Source organism: Bufo gargarizans, chromosome 4 (genome assembly GCF_014858855.1).
Source record: "Bufo gargarizans isolate SCDJY-AF-19 chromosome 4, ASM1485885v1, whole genome shotgun sequence".
Classification (NCBI taxonomy): Eukaryota; Metazoa; Chordata; class Amphibia; order Anura; family Bufonidae; genus Bufo; species Bufo gargarizans.
The window spans coordinates 227,039,489-227,065,722 of NC_058083.1; positions in this window are offsets into that span (position 1 = coordinate 227,039,489).

Here is a 26,234-nt window from a genome sequence, read left to right on the forward strand (position 1 = left end):
GCCTGATGCGCCCGTGCGGACTTTTAGATTCTGCCTCGTTGAGCGAAGCGCGCGCGCGTTTGCGCGTTCGCATGTTCGCGCAGGTGCGCGCGCATGCGCACTTCGCTCAACGAGGCAGAATCTAAAAGTCCGCACGGGCGCATCAGGCACAGGCGCATCAGGCACAGGCCTGTGCGCACGCGCGGGATCTTTGAAAAGGAGGAGGGGGCACTGAGGAGAGCCGGAGGCGGATTTCTTTTACATTCAGGCGGCGCTGAAAGGATCAGGGGAGGAGCTGGGCACCAACGGCGGCGGCGGAGAGCAGCAGATTCAGACCTTCAGAAACGCCCTGGGCACCTTATCCAGAAGATTGACAGGTTAGATAAAAGCGATTTTTATCAAAACTAGACGGCGGATTTATCTTATAACAACAGCTTTGTAATGACAAGGGCACCATGGAGAGAACAATAGTTTTAAAAGGGGGGGTTAGAAACTGGTGACAGAGTCCCTTTAAGGTCATAGTTAGAGGACACGGCGTCTAAGAATAGATTGTGCTCGCTTCCTTGTGAAGGCATTCATATTTTTTAAAAAGCCTTTGACGGGAAGAAGGGGTTTCAGAGATGCTCCTTTCGCCCCCAAAAACATTCTAGATTTGACCAGAATAAGGAGTCCAATTCTACCTGGCAATCCTCTAAAAGAAAGCATAGAGGATTACTATTCAACCATGACAAGTCTTCCTGTCCTTCCTCCCAATGACGCCAGAAGTTTGGTGAAGGAGGGGGGGGGGGGGGGAGGAAGAGTCAGTTTGTGTTGGCTTGGGAAAAAAATTCCATGCCTCTCCTTAGGTGCCCCCAATCATAACCTCCGGCTACAGTCTAGAATTCTTGGAAGTCCCTCCCCAAAAATATCTAGAAAATACAAAGTTGAAGGGAGAAAACCAAAGAGCAATGGATCTGAAAATATCTTTGCTTTTGCAGAAGGAAGCAATAGTGCAGGTTCCACCAGAAGAAAAAGGAAAGGGCTTATCAATTTTTCTGGTCAGGAAGCAAAACGGTACCTTCCGAGCTATTATAAATCTCAGAAATCTAAACAGGCGCACACTGTACAAAAGATTCAAAATGGAGACCATGAAGTCCATGACCAATCTGCTGTCAAGAAACTTCTTCATTGTGACGATAGATCTTTCGGATGCTTATTGCCATGTCCCGATTCACGTGAATCATCAGAAGGTTTTGAGGATGTCAGTATGGTTCCAAGGGAAGTTACATCATTTCCAATTTTAAGTTCTCCCTTTTGGGTCTGTGCTCTGTGCCGAGAATTTTTACAAAGATCATAGCAGATGTATCAAGGTTTTTTCATCTAGCAGAGATTCTGTTACTACCCTATTTGGACGACTTCCTAGTCACAGCTCTTTTCTGCCATGAGACGAGATGATAATCTCTCCTCAGGTGGCAGTTTTCTGTATTTCTGAGGGGGCGGCATTTACACAGCAGTTACACACTGCTGCTGGATGCTCCCTAATGTTACCTTTAAGTTGTGTATTCAGTCTGCCCCACCACCACCAACTGGAATGCTGGGAGCTGGGTCCTGTTTCTCACCAACCGCTCAGCTCCTTGCACTCCTCCCCTTCTTCAGGCCGGCAGCGCACTGAATGGTGAAGCACGCGAATCTGCATAAGCTCCACTCACATAGTCCTAGCATTATTCTATTCACAAATGTGCATAACCCATGTTAAATACAATTATTGTTGCAATCTCCATGTTCGCCAGCAGGTGGCAGCAATGTGTTGGTAAGGAGTTAGCTACAGTATAGTACATCTAAGCTGGAATGGTTCATTCCAGATTAGCTCCCCCCTCTGTGGAGGTGTGGACTATTCCCACAGCCTACACCCTGGGTGGAGAAGGAGGTTAGTGAGGAGTGTAACCCACCCCCTGCTAGGGGTAGGGTGTGTGTGTTAGGAGCTCCCTGATATAGGGAACCAAGCCAGAATCTTGTCTCCGCTGAGACATTGATCAAATCCCCAGCCTGAGCCCTGCAGCCTCAGTTGGATGAAGCAAGTAGACAACCTCCAGTTCCAAGAAGAAAGCATTCCCTGAGAATATAACTGTGAGTCACGTCCAGAGACCCAGGAGAAGCCATATTCCACCTCAGCTAGTCAGTCCCCATAAAGCAGAAGATAGAAAAAAGTGATCGGAACAGGGTGTCTGCTGAAACCATTGATCAGGCACCCTAAGACAATGCACCTCTCAGGATCGTCTCTCATTGGTCGGCTGGGCGGGCAGTTAAAATTACTGCAGCGCTACTCTCCTCCTCCTTTTGTGTCAGGGAGCCGAGGAGAGAGGAGCGCTACACGTCAATCTGCAGAGATCATCAGAGCACACCATCTGTGCCCAGTACCCCCATCTATGCACCACCTGCAAGGTATTTAGGGAAAGGTTAGGGACAGGTTAGGTTAGGCAGGGATGTTCAGGGAAAGTTGGTGGAAGTTTTTGATTGCATCACCCTAAATCGGGTGTCTGGGGTCCACAGCACAGCTGCAGCTTAACCGAAAGCATTTTTTATTTTTTTATGCGTACGCTGACAGTGGCCGGCACTCTTAACGTCTGGCCAGTGTTAGCGCATCGCACACCCCACCGCTGATCAGTTTTGGACGGCTAATCAGCGAGTTTGAGTTTAATTGTATTTTTTCCCCCCTTTTTTTTTTTTTTTTGTTTTTTTTTTTTTTTGTTTTGTCTGTTAGCAGGGACAGACTGTTAGGGACACAAAACGCTAGCTAATAGGGCCACAAAAGTCCATTTAAGGACTGGTATGTGTGTGCTATCGATAGTTGTGACATACTGATGGGTGTAATATACTTATAATATACTTTCTAACATAGAAAGTATATTATAGTGCATTTGTATTGTGCAGCAGTTGTGTGTGGTTCTGCTGCAATAGTGCAGCCACACAGAGTGCCAAACGCTATTGGAACAAATAATTTCTACTGGTGTGATTTACCAGTTGCACCCCAAAAAAAACTGACTGAAGCAGGGGTGCTATATACCAATAATATACTTTCTATATAGTGCATTTAGGTAGAGCATAATTTGTTTGTGGTTTTTCTGCGTTACCACATCTACACAGGGTGAAAAACACTGTTTGAAGAATTAATTTCTACTGGTGTAATTTACCAGTTGCCCCCCCCCCCCCCCTCCAAAAAAAAAAAAAAAACTGATTGAGACAGTGGTGTGATATACCTTCTTCCACAAATACTGCTCTTCTATAGGGACTTTTGTCACAGGGTCATTTACAAAATTACAGGCAGAGGAAGAGGCAGGCCATTCCGCAGGGGTGGTAGGTATCGGGCAGGTGCACCAGGCCGGAGCCTAATTGGGAAGTTGCAGAAGGTGCGTACAATTACTTACGTCAAAGGATGCACCAGACTTGGTTGAGTGGCTCACTCAGCCTTCTGCTTCTGCACCCTACTCATCCTCTCTATCTGCACACTCTTCACTCGCTGCTCTGTGCACCCCCAAAGACACCACCACCATATCCCCTCCGCTCGAGTCGGAGGAATTATTTTCCCATCCATTACAAGACCTTACCAATGTGCAGCCATTATTGGCATCGGATCAGGAAGAGAAGTCGCCTCCCAGAAGTCTGACAACAGTACCCAGATCAGCCAGTGCTCCAGACAAAAAAAAATACCTAGTAGCCGTTGGATCCTGAACTGAAAAATTTAGTGCCAAATTAAATTTTTAGTTGCCAAATCGAAACGAATCTAAATCGGTGGATCCGGCAGGCAGTTCCGACGACGGAACTGCTTGCTGGATCACACTGCCGCAAGTGTGAAAGTAGCCTTAGTGTGTGTTTTTGTTCTTTTTGTTTTTTACTTAATATTAGCCCATTTTGGGTCTGGAACCCTTATCCTATTCACCCCTAGGCCCCCCCCCTAGATTTCTCCGTGGGTGCAATGCGTGAGGTGAACGCATTGCACCCACACTGAATCTGGACCCATTCATTTCTGTGGGGCTGTGCACATGAGCAATGATTTTCACGCATCACTTGTGCGTTGCGTCAAAATTGCAGCATGGGAGGTGCGGTACCTGAGGGGTTAACTGCAGCGGATCGCAGCTCCCTGTCATAGAGGTCGGGTGCCGGCTATTTGATTCCGGCACCCGCCTCCTGTATTTGTATTAACAGGTCAGTTATCTTCATTGGTGGCTCAGTGGCAACAGCCCCCCCTCCTCCTCCCGTCTCTCTTCTTATTGGCGGCAGCAGCACAGGGGAAAGGGAGAGACTCCTTCACTGCACTGCTGAGAAGAACATCGGCGGCGGGGCAGAGAACTATCATCTCCTGTGACCCGCCGCTGTATTCAACTGGAGAGCTGCGGCGGCGGGTCTAGTCGCAAATGGTGACAAGACTAAAAAGTCTTGTTGCCATTTGTGAATTCTAAGTCGCATTGGCGACCATTTTGGTTACCATCTGGAGCCCTGTCAGAGGGTGGTCCCCACTGTTGCTGCCTACTCCGAGATCTCTAATGTCCGTGGTGGCAAAGGTGACGAGTCTGATGGTGACATGTTGATGGACATCACGCGGGTGCCCACGAGAGAAGAGGAGAGTTCAGAGGGAGATGAGGAGCAGCAGATAGGGAGGAGTAGCAGGCAGAACTTACAGTGCACAGGAGGCAAAAAGCAGACTGCTAATGTATCTGGAACGAGCCATCCACCATGCACGGTCACATCTGGCACTCCCAGGACATCGGCACATGGCTCCACAGTGTGGACATTTTTTATCGTGTCAGCTGCTAACAATAGTGTTGCTATCTGCAGCCTGTGCTGTCAATGCCTAAGTTGTGGTAAGCCCAACACTCACCTAGGGACGACAGCCTTAAGAAGGAACCTGGCATCCCATCACCGAGCCCAGTGGGAGCAACACCGTCAGAACCCACAAAGCCACACTCCTGGCGCTCCCCGTCCTGCAGGCTTCCTTTCCCCAAACGTTTGAAAAAAAGATGATGACGCCAGCTAACACTCTTGCCCAACGGCTGACCACTGGCTTGTCCGAACTGCTAGCCAGCCAACTACTGCCTTATCAACTGGTGGACTCGGAGGCCTTTTTCGAAAATTTGTGGCCATTGGAACACCTCAATGGAAGGTCCCCGGAAGGAAATATTTCTCCCAGAAGGGCATTCCAGGGCTATATTGGCACGTCCAGTGGCAAGTGAATGTATCTCTGGCACACAGTGTCGGTGCCAAGATACATCTGTCCACAGACACGTGGTCTAGCAAACATGGGCAGGGAAGGTACATCACTTTTACTGTCCACTGGGTGAACCTTCTGATGGCCGTCAAGCATGCAACCTATGTAGATTTGGTGTTACCGCCACGGATTGCATGCAGACCTGCCTCTTTCTCCTCATCCTACTCCATCCTCCCTCTCCTCCTTGGCGGAGTCCTCCTTTTCCGCTGCTACCTGCTCTTCTGCTGCGCCCCCCAGAACCTATTTGACGTGCCAGGTGAGACGTTGCCATGCTGTGCTGCGTCTGTTGTGCCTGGAAGCAAAGAGCCACAGTGGTCCTGCACTCCTTTCAGCTATGCGGTCACAGGCCGATCAGTCGCTAACACCGCTCAATTTTACAGTTGGTAAAGTGGTGTGCGACAAAGATGCCAATCTGCTGAGTGCGCAGAAACAGAGCAAAATGACACACGTGCTGTGCATGGCACACATCCTGAACTTAGTCGTGCAACGATTTGTGGTTTTTGTGCCAGGACGTCTGGCAGCAGGCCAGGAAAATCGCTGTCCATTTTAGCAAATCTTACATGGCCATGGCTCGCCTTGCTGACATTTAGCGGCGACACCACCTGCCCGTCAGACATCTGATTTGTGACTGCCTGACGCGCTGGAACCCTACCTTGTATATGCTTGATAGGCTTCTGCAGCAGAAACGTGCAGTTAATGACTACCTGTACGAACTCTGAGGCAGCACAGGTTCTGGGGAGCTTATTTTTTTTTTTCACTGCGCCAGTGGCTGCTCATGCGCGACGCATGCAGACTTCTGCGGCCATTTGATGAGATCACCAAACTGGTTAGTTGCAGCCAGGGCACCATCAGGGACATCATACCTTACGCCTTCTTTCTGGAGCGTGCATTGTGTTGTGTCATTGATCAACCTGTCGAGGAGCAGGAAGATGGAAAAGTCGTAATGCTGCATGAATTCCCAGGGGGGGGGCTACTCCATCTGAGACAAGTCAGCAACAGGAGTCTGAAGAGAAGTCTGAGAAGGAATGGTGACGGGGTGAAGGAGGAGCAAGAAAAGCATGCTTTAAACTTTTCTGGGATCCCTGGTGTTGTCCGTGGCTGGGGGGAGGAGAACGAGGACGACATTATCCTGGATGATGAGCAGGAGCCAGGCCACTCCACCGCTTCCAGTTTAGTGCAAATGGGGGCCTTCATGCTCCAGTGTTTAAAGAGGGACCCCTGTAAAAAAAAAAGCATAAAGGGCAAGGACCAGTACTGGGTGGCAACGTACTTCGGCCCCGGTACAAACACAAAATGGCAGAAATTTTACCACCATCAAAGAGGGCTGTCAGAATGCAGCAATTCCAGGCCTTGCTTCGAGAAATGCTGCATTCTGCTTTTGTGGGCACTGGCAGAGGAATTTCCACTCACAGAGAAACAGTTGCGGGTACCAATCCAACAGCGCATGCAAGAAGAGGGCAGTTTGAAGATGTGTTGGTGACTTCAGATATGAGATCATTCTTGCAGCCAACCCATCGACAGGCCTCCTCCAGATCCAGCCTCGGGGAACGCCTAGATTGACAGATGTCTGACATCTGGTTAACGGCCAATGTGGATGCTCTGAGAAGCGATGAACCCCTGGACTACTGGGTGTGCAGGCTTGACCGGTGGCCAGAGCTGGTACAATTTGCCATGGAACTGTTGGCTTGCCCCTCGTCCAGTGTCCTGTCCGAAAGGACGTTCAGCGCAGCAGGGGGGATCGTGACTGATAAGCGCACTCGCCTAGCTCACGACAGTGTGAACAACCTCACATTTCTAAAAATGAATGAGGCATGGATCTAGGAGGAATTTAACACGTGTGGCAAGTCGACCACGTTTGATTGAATTTCCTCATGACAGCCCACAAATAAGTCGCCACCCAGAACCTGTCTTAGGTAAATACAGGCCTTTTATGTCCGTTGAATGGCTAATTTTTGGGTCCTGTACTGGCTAACAGTTACATATTTATCCTGTGACCGCCTAATGTACCTCCAGCCACAGAATCCAAAGTTCTTTGCTGTCAGGTGAATGTCTATTGGCTAATTTTTGCGCCTGTACAACCGACATTTATATTTTTTACCTCTAGCCACATAATCACACCCTTGTCTCACTCCTCTGCCTCTTATTATGGTGGCGGATGAACCGCATTCACCATAAGGACCTTCTAATATCAAAGTGCACCTTATGTGCCTCTTACCACACCCTGTGCAGTGCCCCTAGTCATTTCCTGTACTGTGCCCTCTTATAGTCTTTTATCCGGTCACGGTATGGCAGTGTTATCCAGTCACTGTGCAGAGGTGTTATCCGTTCAATCAGGGGCGTAACTAGAAATGACTGTGCCCCTATCACGATCGGCGTAACTGTCACATACATGACACGGAGGGAGGAAAAGAGGGAGGCCCTGCCCTAGTGAGAGGGAAGGTGGTGACCCCTGACTCTCCTTGCGGCTGGCACCTGGCTGCCCTGTCGTCCCTAGACGGGTTCCTCACCCGTACGCCGATCACGTGCCTAAAACCCTGGCTTTCCCTAGGATGAGCCCTAGATAGTGAACAGGGCGGTGGGAACACTAGTCCGCACCACTAGCTCTAAAGGAAAACACCAAGGGGAGGACAGACAATACAAACTAAACATATAATCCCAGGTGGGCAACAACAGGAGACAACAAAAGCCCAACAGGGATCCGGAGGGTAGCACTCTGGAACAACAACCAGATTCTCAGCTCCAGTGGGTCAGCATAGATGTCCAGGCAGGAAGCTCTATAACTGGCAACAAGAGAAGTGTGAGAGGAGAATATAAGGAGTTTGGGAGTGGCAGACAAGAAACAGCTGAGGAGGAGAAGCTACGGATCCCTGAGTGAGACAAAAAGGATAGCAAGGCAAACACAGAAAACAAACACTAAGAAACACCGTGATCTTTAGACATAGAGCGCGCAGCCACCCGCTGCGACTTCCTGACCCCGGGTATAACTGAGTCAGACGTGGCTCTTGACACCCTCGTGACAGTACCCCCCCTTTCACGAGGGGCCTCCGGACACTCAGGACCAGGTCTCTCCGGATGAGAGACATGGAAAGCCTGAATCAACCTGTTGGCGTTTACCTCTGACGCTGGAACCCACATTCTTTCCTCGGGACCGTAACCCCTCCAATGCACCAGGTACTGAAGAGAGCGGCGGACCCGACGAGAATCAACAATTCTGGATATTTGAAACTCCAGATTACCATCCACAACAACAGGAGGAGGTGGCAGCGGTGATGGTTCTAGAGGTGGAACATACTTCTTGAGCAACGACATATGGAAGACGTTATGGATCTTAAAAGTCTGAGGTAGCTCCAGGCGAAAAGCTACAGGGTTAATGACGGCTACAATTTTATAAGGACCAATGAACCTAGGACCCAGTTTCCAAGAGGGAACCTTCAACTTAATATTCCTAGTAGACAACCACACATAGTCATTCACTCCTAGGTCCGGACCTGGCGACCGTTTCTTATCGGCCATGCATTTGTATTTACCACTCATATTTTTCAAGTTAGCTTGCACCTTCTGCCATACCGATGAAAGAGATGAAGAAAACCGTTCCTCTTCGGGAACCCCAGAAGACCCCCCCCTCTTTGAAAGTACAAAATTGGGGATGAAAACCGTATGCACCAAGAAATGGTGACTTGCCAGTGGATTCCTGACGGCGATTATTTATGGCAAACTCGGCTAACGGTAAATATGATGACCACACCTCTTGGTTTTCATACGCAAAACACCTTAAATATGTTTCTAGGTTTTGGTTGGTACGCTCAGTCTGTCCATTCGACTGAGGATGGAAAGCTGAGGAAAAGGATAAGTGTACCCCTAAACGGGTACAAAAAGCTTTCCAAAACTTAGAAATAAACTGGGTTCCCCGATCCGAAACCACATCGGAAGGGACCCCGTGAAGCTTCACGATTTCACTGATAAACACCTGAGCAAGAGTCTTAGCATTAGGAAGTGCGGGTAGCGCAATAAAGTGTACCATTTTGCTAAACCTGTCTACTACTACCAAGATAACTGTTTTACCCGCAGACAAAGGTAAGTCAGTGATGAAATCCATTGATAGATGTGTCCATGGTCTATTGGGGATGAAAAGTGGCAATAAAGACCCTGCTGGACGTGTATGAGAGACTTTCGCGCGTGCACAAGTAGAACAAGTAGACACGAAATCTATTACATCCTGACGCAACCTTGGCCACCAAAAAAGACAATACAATAGCTCCAAGGTTGCTTTACTACCCGGGTGCCCAGCAAGTGCCGAATTATTATGATCCTTCAATAACTCAAGACGCAGGTTTAACGGTACAAACAATTTCTCTGAGGGGCAAGAGGCCGGGGCGTCCCCCTGGGCCTCTAACACCTTTCCCTCTAGAACAGAGTGTACAGCAGAGACAACCACTCCTCTTTGTAAAATAGGTACCGGATCACTAACATTACCCCCTTTAGGGAAACTACGAGACAATGCGTCTGCCTTGGTATTTTTTGCCCCAGGACGATAGGTGATTACAAAGTTAAATCTGGTAAAGAATAGCGACCACCTAGCTTGTCTAGGGGTGAGACGCTTAGCCGATTCTAGGTACAGAAGGTTTTTGTGATCCGTAATTACCGTGACGGGGTGGATTGCTCCCTCTAAGAAGTGACGCCACTCTTCAAACGCCAGTTTAATCGCCAACAGTTCCCTATTTCCAATATCATAGTTCTTTTCTGCTGCAGATAATTTTTTGGAAAAGAAAGCGCAAGGACGCCAGTTGCCAGGAGACGGACCCTGAGACAATACAGCCCCCACTCCCACCTCCGACGCATCAACTTCAACAATAAAAGGCTGGGAGACATCAGGTTGAATTAGAACAGGTGCCGAGGTAAATCTCTCTTTTAGAGAGGAAAATGCAATTTTAGCGGCGTCAGACCATTTAGAAAAATCAGTCCCCTTCCTAGTCATGTCAGTAAGGGGTTTAACGATCACTGAATAATTTTTAATAAACTTTCTGTAGAAATTTGCGAAACCCAAAAACCGTTGTAGAGCTTTAAGGTTCTCAGGAAGATCCCAATCTAAAATTGCCTGGACCTTCCCAGGATCCATACGGAAACCTGAAGCAGATAATGGATATCCCAGGAATTGTATTTCCTGAACGGCGAAGACACATTTTTCAATTTTCGCATATAATTTATTCGTCCATAGGACCTGCAGTACTTGCCCGACATGTACTTCATGTGTTTTCAGATCAGCCGAATAAATTAAGATATCATCTAGGTATATGACTACAAACCTGCCGATGAGATGACTAAAAATATCATTAGCGAAATGTTGGAAGACAGCAGGGGCATTGGTCAGACCGAAAGGCATGACTAAATTTTCGTAATGCCCCTCAGGGGTGTTAAAAGCTGTCTTCCACTCATCCCCTTCCTTGATACGAATCAGATTGTAGGCCCCCCTAAGATCAAGTTTGGAGAACCACCTAGCACCCGCAATCTGATTAAAAAGGTCAGGAATGAGAGGAAGAGGGTATGGGTCTCGGACGGTTATCCGGTTTAGCTCACGGAAATCTAGGCAAGGACGCAGGCCCCCATCTTTCTTTTTAACAAAGAAAAACCCTGCAGCCACGGGTGAAGAAGAGGGTCTGATGTGTCCCTTGGCCAGACTCTCGGAGATATAATCTTTCATGGCTTGTCTCTCGGGACCCGAAAGATTATACAACCTGGACTTGGGTAATTTTGCACCGGGAATCAGGTTAACCGGGCAATCATAAGGACGATGAGGTGGTAGCTTCTGACAACCCTTTTCAGAAAAAACGTCCTCAAAGTCCGAAATAAATGTAGGTAGGGAAGCTATGGAGGCGATTAAGCAATTGTTATTTAAGCAATTCTCTCTGCAATGCTCACTCCACTCCAATATCTCCCTGGCCTGCCAATCCACCACTGGATTGTGCGCTACCAACCAGGGAAGACCCAATACCACAGGAGAGGGAAGGCCCTCCAGAACGTAACATGAAAGACGCTCCTTATGGTGGTCCCCTACCCGAAGATGTAAGTTATGGACAACGTGAGTGAGGTTTCTCTGAGACAGAGGAGCAGAGTCAATAGCGAATATGGGAATGGGTCTCTGCAGCGTACAGAGAGACAAACCCATAGTGCGGGCAAAATGGGCATCTATCAAATTTACCCCTGCACCACTGTCTAGAAAAAAAGAAATAGACTCCGTCTTAACACCAAAAACAATAACCGCTGGCAACACAAATTGAGATGTTCGTATGGAGGAAACGTATACCCCCCGGCTGACATCCTCCGCACAGCCTGGGGTTAGTAGTTTTCCGACGGTCTTTTGTTTTTGGGAAAGGAGGGACAGACATTAATGAAATGACCCTTCCCCCCACAGAAAAAACAAGCCCCCCACCTACGGCGAACCTCAGGAGGACGGACCTGACGAGAAGTTCCTCCTAGCTGCATAGGCTCATCCAAGTCAGTACAGACTAACTGCTGCTTGGGAGAGGTTACCGATTGCTCAGGAATTTCCGATCTCTCCCTAAGACGTCTATCTATCCTGATAGAGAGGGACATAACAGCATCAAGGGAAAGGGGGGTCTCATACAGCGCCAGCGCATCCTTAACCCTTTCAGATAACCCAGAGCAGAACTGACTCCTGAGAGCCGGGTCGTTCCACTGAGTATCCGTAGCCCACCTGCGGAACTCTGAGCAATATTCCTCTGCTGGCCGATCTCCCTGTAGGAGTCTCCGTAACTTCGACTCAGCCAGGGCGACACGGTCAGGGTCATCATATATGAGACCCAAAGCCCCAAAAAATCCCTCCACTGACCGGAGAGCCTGGGAACCAGGGGGTAACGAGAACGCCCAGGATTGCGGGTCCCCCTGAAGCAGGGAAATAACAATCCCCACCCGCTGTTCTTCATTACCTGAGGAGTAAGGGCGCAGCTTAAAATATAATTTGCAGGCCTCACGGAACAACACAAATTTGTCCCTTCCCCCAGAGAATCTGTCAGGAAGAACAACCTTGGGTTCTGTAACAACCTGGTTACCCATAGCAACCGCTGGGCTTACGGTCTGCTGCATTTGCTGCTGCTGTTGGAGGACAGACGCCTTCAATCCTGCCACCTCCAAAGACAGGCCTTGAAGCTGTTTTGCCAAAGCAGCAATAGGATCCATATTGGATTCTAAGTAGAGAAAAAAAAAAAAAAATTATATATATATTTTTTTTTTCTCAAAAAAAAATAAGGGCCAGTTATAATATCACGATCGGCGTAACTGTCACATACGTGACACGGAGGGAGGAAAAGAGGGAGGCCCTGCCCTAGTGAGAGGGAAGGTGGTGACCCCTGACTCACCTTGCGGCTGGCACCTGGCTGCCCTGTCGTCCCTAGACGGGTTCCTCACCCGTACGCCGATCACGTGCCTAAAACCCTGGCTTTCCCTAGGATGAGCCCTAGATAGTGAACAGGGCGGTGGGAACACTAGTCCGCACCACTAGCTCTAAAGGAAAACACCAAGGGGAGGACAGACAATACAAACTAAACATATAATCCCAGGTGGGCAACAATAGGAGACAACAAAAGCCCAACAGGGATCCGGAGGGTAGCACTCTGGAACAACAACCAGATTCTCAGCTCCAGTGGGTCAGCATAGATGTCCAGGCAGGAAGCTCTATAACTGGCAACAAGAGAAGTGTGAGAGGAGAATATAAGGAGTTTGGGAGTGGCAGACAAGAAACAGCTGAGGAGGAGAAGCTACGGATCCCTGAGTGAGACAAAAAGGATAGCAAGGCAAACACAGAAAACAAACACTAAGAAACACTGTGATCTTTAGACATAGAGCGCGCAGCCACCCGCTGCGACTTCCTGACCCCGGGTATAACGGAGTCAGACGTGGCTCTTGACACCCTCGTGACAGCCCCATAGCAAAAAAAGTTAATGGGGGCCCCCCCTCCCTGATCTTCCACCCCCACATACCTCTCTGACCTCACCGCCACATCCGCAGCTCCTTGTGCACTTGCGATGGTTACGCTTAGGATTGAGCACAGACAGTTGGTCACTGGCAACGCATTTGTGCCAGTGTAGGAAATGTATGAATCTAAATGTCTGTGTATTAAAATGATTGTTAAATTGTACAGGGGTCTGTAACACAAGAAGGTGAAAGTACATATTGTGGGGTGTGTATGTGTATTAGACAGATGGTGGGGATATGTATCTTGTGTAGTTTGGGTATTAGGGAGAGTAAGGGGTATATATTAGTGCTGATACACGTGTAGGTGAAGAGCCGCTCTGACATAATTCGTCTTTCATATTATAAGCTCCCCTTATATATAATTTACTTGCAGTTCTGAAGACCCAGGGGTGCTGACAGGCTTGGCCTCAGGGGTGCCCCCCTCCCCTGTATTAAAATCATTCATTGGTTGGCAGTGTGCCCCCTCCCCCCCGGTATTAAATTCATTAGTGGGCAGTGTGCCCTCCAGCCAATCCCCCCCCCCCCCCATCAGTGGTGTCGACAAGAGTTGGTCAATTGCTCTGCAGCATACTTACATGCACTGTGGCTGGCTGGCGCTCCTTCTTGTTACTCATCACAGGTCTGTACGGCGCATTGCTTATACAATGCGCCGCACAGACCTGTGACGAGTAAGGCTACTTTCACACTTGCTTTTGGAGCAGACCTGTCTGGTGTCTGCACAGACGGATCCGCTCCTATAATGCAAATGATGGGATCTATTCAGAATGGATCAGTCTACATTATCTTTCAGAAAAATTCTAAGTCTGAAAGTTAGTCAGACGGATCCGTCCAGACTTTGCATTGAAAGTCAATGGGGGACGGATCCGTTTGCAATTGCACCATATGGAGGAATCATTTCAGAAAAAACAAGACGGGCGTCAGGAAACAACCGTCTCGTTCTGACCATAGTACTTTTCATGCAAAAGGTCAACTCAATGGTACTGAACTTTCCCACATCATTGCCTCCCGCATGAAAAATATCAGGATCAGGGTATAAAGAACACATTTCTAAAACTACATCCAATAAACCTTCCCAACGCAAGCCCCTGACCCCATTCCAATACACTCTAACGATGTCTGTAGACCAGGACAGGTTGTCACCGTACGACCTTTCCAAAGCTCTTCTATGGGCCAAATGCATGAACGAATGGCCGACGATCCATATGGTGAGTCCTGTAAAAGCTATAAACAAGAAGAATTAAACAATGATAAAATCAGGACGCACATATAGTTTAAAACGATTAGATGACCATCTACCAATATTCTTTATTACGGACTAACTCAAACCAGACTCCGCTGCCGACGTGGCAGCACCGATCCGAAAGGAATGCGACGTGAGGCGGAAACTCTCAAGTCCAGAATCCCTTAAGCATTTTGAAAGAACAGACCTGAACTGATACTGAGTCAAAGGAGAAGCATTCGCATGAATAAAAAACCTGCTACCACCCACCGGTCTGACATGCCCATACCGAGATAACATACTCACGGGACAAATGGAAACCGACCTGATCTTGTCCATACGAATCCAGGTACCCTTACCTAATTGAGCTACTTTGGATGATGGAAGAAAAATTAAAACATAATTAACATTAATATGAACGTGCTGAGCCTCTAAGCCTAAACTTGACCATTCTTAGGAAACAACTCGCCAATTCTAAACGCACCAAAAAACATACAACAGAATGCAGTGGGAAAAAAGCAATGCTTCAAAATCATCCAAGCAAACCCCAGAAGTAGCGTGACGCAAAGCCTCCAACAACACTGGTGAAATTGGACATCTATTGTCAGGAAAACATTTACCTCGCCTGTATCCTTTCAAGACCTGCTTGATCAGGAAATAATCTAAAACGGAAGGAGAACCTAAAATTCTGAGGGGAAAAAAGGAAATCCCAGACAAAACTCTCAAAACTGTAGCATAAGCCAAACCATTCTGAAATAATGTTGAGCAAAAAGCTAAAGCCGAATACTTAGAATATAGTTCTATATATTCGCGAAATCGAATATTCGTGTTTTTTTTTAAATTGTTATTTTTTTACTTTCTCACTTCCCTAAAGTAGTTCTAAAGTAGTTCTTACCTGTCCTTTTGGATTCCTGGCTGCTCCAGTCAGTGCCCATTGCCACTTCTGCCGACTTCCGTGCTAATGGAGCGTCCCCATCACCATGGGAACATCTCCATATACTAGAATGTACTGTCGGATTTGAGAATTACGTTGAAATCGCAATTAGATTAATTCAAGTTATAATATTCGATATTACGAATATTCTAAAAGACGAAGTTAGAGCAATATTAAGAATATTCGTAAAATAAACATATTGGCCTAGCCATAGTCAATTAGTCATAGGAACGTTGCCTTATACTATCAAAAGAAAAAATCGCAATACGCGATTAATTAAATCGCATATTATTCGCGATAATTGGAATAATTACGAATATTCGATTTTGACGGATAAAACACGAATATTCAATCGAATATTTGCGAAATCGAATATGGCACCTCCCGCTCATCACTAATGCCTAGGACCAAATCAGATTCCACAGATGCTCTGGGCATAGCGCCCCTTTCGCCAGCCGATGAAATCTCTGAAACTGAAAATGTGACAAAGAATCAGCAATAGAGTTATCTATCCCAGGAACATGACGAGCCTTCAGCCAAATATTTAACTTTAAACACAAAAGAACTAAATGACACAACAACTTAACTACCAACGGACACTTAGATGACAAACATTCCTATTATCAGAATGCTAAATAATCCTTTTATTAGAGAAACAACTACCCCATAAAACTAAAGCCACCACAACAGGGAATGGCTCCAACAGAACAATATTCTTAGTGACCCCATTCGATACCCATGCCGGATGCCACTCTGCAGCACACCAATGCCCGTTCCAATATGCACCGAAACCACACGAACCAGCAGCATCCGTAAATACATCCAAAGATGAAGCCACAACAAAATCCTCCTGCCAAAATGACCTACCATTATACTGCTGAAAAAATTCCAACCAAACCACAAAATCCTCTTTAACCTCTCTGCACAACCGAACATGAAAAGCTGAATTCCTTATACCTGAAATTTTTGAAGACAATCTCCTGCAAAATACTCGTCCCATCGGCATTACCCTACTAGCAAAGGCTAACATACCTAAAATCGACTGAATCTCTCTCACTGTAGCTTTATGCCTTTTCAATAAATCAGACAAAACTGTGCATAACTTGGCAACCTTATCTAATGGGAGACAACACACACCCTTTTTGGAATCTATGACTATTCCCAAATACTCCAGACGATTAACTGGTTAAACAGTCTTATCCACCGCTAGTGGAACACCAAACTCAGAACATACCGCAAAGAAGGACTCCAACAATTCAGAACATACATCAGAACCCGCCGGACCAATGAACAAAAAATCATCCAAATAATGCGTAACTGCTCCTCGCATACATCTTACCGAAACCGCCCGTTTGAGAAAAGAGGAAAAAACTTCAAAATAAAAACATAAGGAACATCCCATAGGAAGACATCTATCAAAGTAAAACAAACCATTAAAATGGAAACCTAAAGAATTAAAGCATGAAGGATGAACCGGCAATAAACGAAAAGCGGACTGTATGTCCGCTTTTGCCATTAAAGCGCCTTTGCCACAGCCCCGCACAAAATCTACAGCAGAAACAAAGGTGGCATACTTAACAGAGCATAATGCTTTATCGATTTCATCATTCAACGACGCCCCATAAGGAAAGGACAAGTGGTGAATCAAACGATAAGCATTAGGCTCCTTTTTAGGTACCACCCCTAGTGGAGAAAGGCGAAAATTAGCAAAAGGAGGAGAGGAAAAAGGACCTGCAATCCTACCTAAGGCCAATTCCTTTGCTAACTTGGATTGAACCACTGAAGGGAACTGATCAACAGAAGACAAATTATTGACCCATTCACAACCAGAGAAAGAAAATGACGATAACCGAAAACCAAAAGCAAAACTATCCAGAAGCAACTCCGCCATCATTAAATTTGGGTAACGCTCGAGCCAAGGACGCCTGTTCTCCAGCTTTACTGGCGTCCAAGCTCTTAGACACGTACTCTTTTGTGGAAGGCTGGGCCGGCATGTTAGCTCTTTTATAACACTGAACCAGCGGGTGACTACCTCCACAAAAAGCACACTCATGACGGTGCTTGCAAGATGCAGGCCATTTACACTGCAATTTCATTAAGTGCAAAGCAAGTGCCTTTCCTAAATAACTGCGAATGCGAGGCTGACAGAGCTGCTTGTTGTCTCAGTCACAAAGGATGAACGCTGCGGCAACAATAAGTTCAGCCACAGACCAACATCCTTTGCGCCCCAACGCATGCTGGGATACATTGACAGCCTCCGTCTGAAACCTTCATCATATATAAACCATCCAATTCCCCCCAAATTTTTATATGCCTCTAACACATTATCTAAATGCTGAAAAAGGCCGGAACACTTAATAGGAAATTTCTCTCCCATTACGCTACAAAAAATACAGTAAGCTTGAAGCCAATTATTAAAAGTCCGCGGAATAGGACGTCTTCTATCTTCCTCAGACTTATCTTCCCACTTCTCAAGCTTTGAAACAAAATCTTTAGAAGCGGGAAGAAGAGAACAACATATCTACAAATTAATTTCTCCATATCTTCTCCTTCACCGACATGGAGAGATGAAAACCTAAAGGAGATAAATTCACATGGCAACGTTTCTTTATAGCACAATTCGGAAACACCTCTCCGTTTCGCAAGTGGCCTGGGGAGAGATTCTTCACCATCTGAATCCCTACCCAGCTCCTGACTGGAAAACCGCCAAGCGTCCAGAAAATCGCCTGTCACACCAGCCGGCTCAGGAGGAGGGGGAGACAAAATTCTTTAAGGAGGAAAGCACAGAGGATAAGGAAGTAATTACAGAACTCACACCACTGGTGCACTCACCACCCTCAGAAGCAGAAGCCTGTACACCTGAAGAGGATCTAGGGAAGTCCTGCAGCTGTGGTCCATCTTCCAGGCACGCACTCCCCCCGCGCTCAACACCTAAGTGGAGCTGCTGGGAAGAATGCTGCACAGGCCGCCTTCCATCTCTGCGCCTTCCTCTCCTTCTTGACTGGACCGGAAACGTTGGTGGCATCAGTGGAAGCTCTCCCAGCCGAAGCGACCTCAGGAACAGGATCCAAACTCTGAAAATTGCAAGAGGAATGAAAATTCTGGTCCACGATTTCCGGGGACATCAATTCCTGGTGCACTGCCGACATCATCAAACTGCTGCTGCTTCCGGCGCACTCATTAGCCGAGGAACTGCGTCTCTCCAGCCTCTTCCTCTCTTGACCGGACCTGCGTTGGGAAGGAGAAAAAACGGGTGCGCTGCCTCTTCTCTCTTACAGAAGAGCGCAGCGCAGGCAATATGGAGGGAACACCAGAATCCTCAGCCACCACCGCAGACTGCTCCGCCGCCGCACCGGAACCGCCGACCACCACAGGGACCGCAGAAAGGGAAGACATTTCAGCCAGGCAGGACTCTAGCCAGGACGCAGAATCGCCATCTCCCGCACGCCTCCTAAGTTCCGCAACGAAGTCCTCCATCATGAAAGCCAGCAGGCAGGAATGGACAGCGATTCTCCAAAGGAAAGCAGCAAACAGAAACAGACAGCAAATCTTCACAGGAGAGTAGCAGGCAGAAACGGACAGCAAAACCTCCCTCAGGTACTCGTTCTGACAGCCCTCAGCTGTCAAACTCCTCTTTTTATAACTCCAACCTGGTCCCAGCCCAAAACTTCCACCCAATCCCGAACCTGTTGCTGGGCATCCCTACACAATTCTGCCCCGCAACCAATCCCATAGGTCCCTCCCTGACCCAATCACTGACCTCCCCTACTCTGCCCAGTAACCTTCCTATTCTTAGCCATAAACCTTATGTTCTTGGCTGGAAAAATTCCCGCCAAAAATCTCCTAAGTAAAACCTCTGGGATGATTATAATCCCATGAGTATCCCTCCATATTTCATTTTCGGGATCCCAACATTTTCTAGGCTAAAGCAGGGCACATTTTTAAGAGTTTCCCTTTTAAGATGCATAAAAATGGCCCCTAATTAAAATACATATTTTTTTTTGTGGGAATTTTTGCCAATGATCCCCCCTCTGGTATATCACTGTCCATGTTGTGGGACTATTTGTGTACTTCTAGTAAGTGTTTGCTGGCTGCAAATATGACCTGAAGGTTTTTCGAGTTCGCTTCCTCTAAAGTGAATAGGGCCCGCCGCGAACTTGCAGTTCGTGAACATTTGATTGTGATCGCGTTCGCGAACCGTCCCAGCCAATGTTCGTCCATCACAATTTTTTTACCTTAATCTATTGATAGCATCATAAGGACAGCAATACTTATTAGATAACAGTAGGCCAGAAGCCATCTCTCCTAATTCCCCCATTGAACATGCATGTTGTGAACAGGGAGCGGGGATAAAACTGCTGCTAGATTTCTGGCAGCAGCTTATCTCCCTAAGAGGAAAAAAAGGATTGAGCAGTTGAACTGTAACGTCTAATGCTTGTCTGGAAGCTCCCTTTACACATTACATGGTTGGTGGGTTTGGCCTGCATATATCTAATAAATGTGGAAAGTTTAAATAGTCGGTCAGCACTGTAGACAAAGCTAAACTGCTGACCAGCATTAGGTAGCAGCTGTGAAAAACAGTACAAACGTACCTTTTGTGGAGCTTTTCTCATCAGTAGTGGTATAAACATTAACTTTTATTCTGCTAGATCCTGCTCCTGCAAGTGCAATGGAGGTGGAGATTCTCTGCATAAAGCTCCTTCACAGACCCTCCCCAGAGGCATAGCTAAAGCCTCATGGGCTCTGGTGCAAGCTTGGGCCCACCCTTCCCTAATTGCTTTGTGGCCAGGAGCAGGGAACATAGCCTTTGTGCTGCCTGAGGCAAAAATTGAAACGGCAACCCCCCCACTCCCATGCCAAATATTTGACCTAACCCCTTCCCTCCAGCTAGAGGTGTAACTTGAGAAGCATGTACTTTGTTATACTGGTGCTTTCTTATGTGGCACAAGGGTCTTTGGGCCCCCTCAGGCTCTGCACCCCCTATAGCTACACGCCCCTACCCTCCCCACTATTGAGTGATGGCTGTAGTGGCCTCCTTCAAAGTTAAGCTCCACCTCTAAGGTACTTGAAACAAAGAGCAGAATCTGACTACCCCTAATGACTAAAGCTGTTCAAAAGGTATATTTGTACTCCGGGGCATCCGCAGAAACCATGGGGTCCCAAATCAAAACATAGAATTGGGCTCCCCCACCACATAAAATTATTTTGTACAATTATTGGAACTAATATACACTCTCCTAAAGAATTATTAGGAACACCTGTTCTATTTCTCATTAATGCGATCATCTAGTCAACCAATCACATGGCAGTTGCTTCAATGCATATAGGGTTGTGGTCCTGGTCAAGACAATCTCCTGAACTCCAAACTGAATGTCAGAATGGGAAAGAAAGGTGATTTTAAGCAATTTTGAGCGTGGCATGGTTGTTGGTGCCAGACGGGCCGGTCTGAGTATTTCACAATCTGCTCAGTTACTGGGATTTTCACGCACAACCATTTCTAGGGTTTACAAAGAATTGTGTGACATGGGAAAAACATCCAGTATGCGGCAGTCCTGTGGGAGAAAATGCCTTGTTGATGCTAGAGGTCAGAGGAGAATGGGCCGACTGATTCAAGCTGATAGAAGAGCAACGTTGACTGAAATGACTCGTTACAACCGAGGTATGCAGCAAAGCATTTGTGAAGCCACAACACGCACAACCTTGAGGCGGATGGGCTACAACGGCAGAAGACCCCACCGGGTACCACTCATCTCCACTACAAAAAGGAAAAAGAGGCTTCAATTTGCATGAGCTCACCAAAATTGGACTGTTGAAGACTGGAAAAATGTTGCCTGGTCTGATGAGTCTCGATTTCTGTTGAGACATTCAAATAGTAGAGTCCGAATTTGGCGTAAACAGAATGAGAACATGTATCCATCATGCCTTGTTACCACTGTGCCGGCTGGTGGTGGTGTAATGGTGTGGGGGATGTTTTTCTGGGCACACTTTAGGCCCCTTAGTGTCAATTGGCCATCATTTAAATGCCACGGGCTACCGGAGGATTGTTTCTGACCATGTCCATCCATTCATGACCACCATGTACCCATCCTCTGATGGCTACTTCCAGCAGGATAATGCACCATGTCACAAAGCTTGAATCATTTCAAATTGGTTTCTTGAACATGACAATGAGTTCACTGTACTAAAATAGCCCCCACAGTCACCAGATCTCAACCCAATAGAGCATCTTTGGGATGTGGTGGAACGGGAGCTTCGTGCCCTGGATGTGCATCCCTCAAATCTCCATCAACTGCAAGATGCTATCCTATCAATATGGGCCAACATTTCTAAAGAATGCTATCAGCACCTTGTTGAATCAATGCCACGTAGAATTAAGGCAGTTCTGAAGGCAAAAGGGGGTCCAACACCGTATTAATATGGTGTTCCTAATAATTCTTTAGGTGAGTGTATATACTTTACAATCCACACAGCTCCCACCCTCTATAGACATATACTTCAAGTTGAGTTATTACTAATAGTACAATGAGAAGTAGAGAACTGAACTCTGAACTTGAAGCATATGTCTATGGAGGGTGGCAAGAGCTGCACAGAAGGGCTTTTACTCTCCTCAATGAGGTCGTTGACTGGCTGGTCAGGTTGTCGGACGGTGTTACTGCAGTGGTCAGAGGGCAACTTTAATACTTTCCCCCCAAAGGTACACCTGCAAGAACTATGGGCCCCCTCCTCACATATGTGCAATGGAGATGGAAGCCGGAATGAGATGCACGAGATGTGCTGGTGTTGAAATTCAGTTGGCCAATAAGCATAGCCAGCAGCACAGCATCTCTCTGCCTATTAGCCATCTGTTCTGGCTGACAGGCAGGGAGCCAGTAGGTAGGGAAGTTTTCCCGTTACAAAACTTCCCTCATGCTGTTTCTGGTGTAGACACTTGCAGAGACTGGACAGTTAAGGGGTGAAGTCATTCAGTCTGGCCAGGCCCTCCAACCTTACTGGCCCCATAACGACTGCATGGTCTATTGCCTTTGGTGGTACGCCACTGTTTGTACTGCTATCCTTAGCCTCTAGCTACTTCTGTCAGCAGTTCAGCACTGCCGACAGTCCTTTTAAGAGTTAATGCTAAGAGCCAAAATCCTTATGCATTGTTTCTTATATGATTTTACTTTTCCTGAAAATCAAAATGAACATCTTTGACAGGACTACAGTAGGTTTATATTCAGTTCTCATGTATGTCTGGCCTGTACAACTCAATACAATGGAGTCATTTATCAAGACTGGCATTTTCTATGCTGCTGGAGGATGCGCTTAAATTGTGATGAGGCACACGTGTGCCATCCGTCTGTGTGCCTAGAATGAAATTGACACAACGCATTTTAATCATTATTTACACTCGCACCATGCTCTGTTTTTGAAAAGTGTTGAAGGTGGTGTAAAAAAAAGCTGTTATCACAAACAAATTTGCGCAAATGAAGTTTAAAAGCTGCAAAGCCGTGGTTAAGGACTTATAATAGCAGTTTTCAGGCGTAGAGATGGTAATAAATGATCCCTAATGCTGCCTTATCTGGTACATTACCTGGATTTCCGGAGCAGTTTGTTGTGTAACAATCTGGTTGTACATTCCAGCTTCATCAGAATGTAAATAAGCTTTAGCTGTAATTAGCAGTAGTAAATGAACTAACAGTTCATTAGGAGGAAAGCATTAGCATAGGATTAATTGTGATTCTGTCACTGTCAAACCAGATACATATGGCTAATGGCCCTATAGCTGTGCTGAGAAAAGTTATCTTTTAATAGAAACTATGTGTCAATAAAACAAAATTTATGCATTCACATATAAAATATTGCAGTGAAATGATGTGAAACACAGACAATTTATTGATGGGAAAAGTGTGTTTATGCCTAAGGCAGTGTTCACATCATATTATGTGAACATGACTGGTTTATGCCAAATATAGCCACAAGCCTCAATTTACAAAAGAGTGTTCATAGGAAGTAAATAATGTAAACAAACGCCATGGTCTACAATTTATATAACATGGTGCCCAGTGGGTGATCTATGGCTATACCGTTGCATATGTCTGAGGTATAAGTTAGGGAATACTAGACTAATAGATCTGACATGGTGTGACCACCAGGGTTGCCAACCGTCCAGAAATTATTGGACAGTCCGTAAAAATAGGTGACTTTTTCCTGTGTCCGTGCTTTTTTTGAGACTGGCGGGACTAGATTATTTTGGTAGTAATTATCATTTTACAGTCCACAGTAAATGCTGGTAATGAGTTCTTATCATTATATTGAGCTATAGACATGAATTACTTCATCATTCGTTATGGTTTTACAAACTGTCCGTGATTTTGGGATAAGTTGTCCAGGAAAAATAAAAATTCTGGTTGGCAACCCTGGTGACCACAGATGAATCCAGGTGCTGCAATCTGCATTATATTATATTAGCCTGAGGAACAATGCGTACCTGAATACCTTTCTATATAAAAATAAATCTTGTCCTCTGAAGCTACTTTCACACTTGCGGCAGAGTGGTACTATATCTACTATACATGAAAATGGAAGCTCTTTGTGCACATTTTTGATCGAACGTGTGTCGGGTCCATCTACCAACGTCACAGTGATTTCTGCAGATGGGTACCTAACACTAACAGAACTGCCTCTCCTGGGCATAACCTAAGCCTACAATGTTCAGAGCGGTGTAGGAACCAGCTATATTTATACTCTGCTCAGAAACCCTGGGCAAATGGGCGAGGTGTGCTCAATCTAAAGGAGGGAGGTACCCTCTAAACACACTAACACACTATGAGAAAATTTAGACTAGCACATCCAAAATCACAGGTGCACATCCATAAAGCCAACATGCAGACCATTACACATGCAAACAATAGAAGTAGGGATTAGGGATTATTCTGGATTACAGTGGTACTATACAGTGCCTTGCAAAAGTATTCCCCTTGACTTTATTTGTATTGTGGTGCCTCACAACCTGGAATTAACATAGATTGTTTGCGGATTTGCATCATGTAATTTACAGAACATGCCCACAACTTTGCAGATATTTGTTTTTTGTTTTTATCGTGAAGCAAACCACAAATAAGACAAAATAACAAAAAAGTGAATGTGCATAACTATTCACCACCCTAAAATCAATACTCCGTAGAGCCACATTTTGTGGCAATCACAGCTTCAAGTCGCTTTGGATAAGTCTCTATGAACTTGCCACATCTTACCACTGGGATTTTTGCCCATTCCTCCTTGCAAAACTGCTCCAACTTCTTTAAGTTAGATGGTTTGCGCTTGTGAACAGCAATCTTTAAGTCTGACCACAGATTTTATATTGGATTGAGATCTGGGCTTTTGACTAGGCCATTCCAACACATTTACATGTTTCCCCTTAAACCACTCAAGTGTTGCTTTAGCCGTGTGTTTGGGGTCATTGTCCTGCTGGAAGGTGAACCTCCGTCCTAGCCTCAAATCACGCACAGAGTGGTACAGGTTTTGCTCCAGAATATCCCTATGTTTAGCACCATCCACCTTTCCCTCATCTCTGACCAGTTTCCCAGTCCTGGCTGCTCAAAAACATCCCCACAGCAGGATGGGGTTCTTTGGGTGATGTGTTGGGTTTGCGCCAGACATAGAGTTGGCCGAAAAGTTCAATAAGCACAACGCTAATGTCAGCCAGCTACATATTGATTTTTCTGATGACAGAAACCCCTTAAAAGCACATTATTATACTTTAGTAATAAATCTAATGCTAACCAATGCTGTGGAGAACCAGAGGGCCCTGGTAAATGATGGATGGATGCCTTTCTCCTCTGCTGCTTGGCATGAATACATCAATATCTTCAATCTCCTTTTTATAAATATTTTATTTGGTTTCATAATTTGGTGATTTAACCCCTTCATGACACAGCCATTTTTCATAAATACAAACTGAAAAGAATGGTGTGGTATTAACCTCCTCAGGACCGCCGCACGCACGGATGCGTCTTTGCGGCGGCCCTGTAATTCCTCCTGGATGCGAGATTTCGGTCAGAGCCGGCCCGCGCATGCGCATCGCGGGCCCGCAAAAGTTAAATCACAATTTCGTCATCAGCCTGCCAGCCAATGATCGTGTATATTTGATTCAATACACCAGTAAGCAAAAAAGTTAACGTTCTGTTCAAAAAGTTAAAGTTTATATGTTCCGTTCAAATGTTATTATAAAGTTAATAAATTTATTCCATTGCGGCCGTTTTCTTTTTTTTTTACCTTCTAGGTGGACCAACCAATCAACTAGCTGCAGCACCAATGTGCATTCTGACAATAGCATTGCGCTGCTGTCAGATTACACAAAAGTCGGTGTATGCGGCGCTGCAAGACGAGATTTCTCCTCTGCAGTAAAAGATCCGTTTGCCGAGGCATATGAGCTGAGGAGGCGGCGGTGTTCATATGCTTTGGCAAACACTTTGTATATAAAAAATAAAAATCCCGGCATGATTTATTCATCCACATCGATTAATGTGAATGGAGAAATCGTGTTTGCCAGGGCATACAAGCTAAGTGGTTATGGATGTTGGGCGGAGCTCCTATGTCCTGGCAGACGCCTTTCCCCTCCTTTTTTTTTTTTTGGCATTGATTTTTTTTTAATCCACATTGATCAATGTGAATGAAGACATCTGTGCCGTTCATTTTTCCTTTCAGCCCAGAGGCTGAACGGAAAAAAAAAAATCTCTACCTGTATGCTCAATATAAGGAGAATAGCAGAAACTCCTAATGCTGGCCATACATGTAATGATTGCAGAGACCCTCAAATGCCCGGGCAGTACAAACACCCCACAAGTGACCCCATTTTGGAAAGAAGACACCCCAAGGTATTCGCTGAGGGG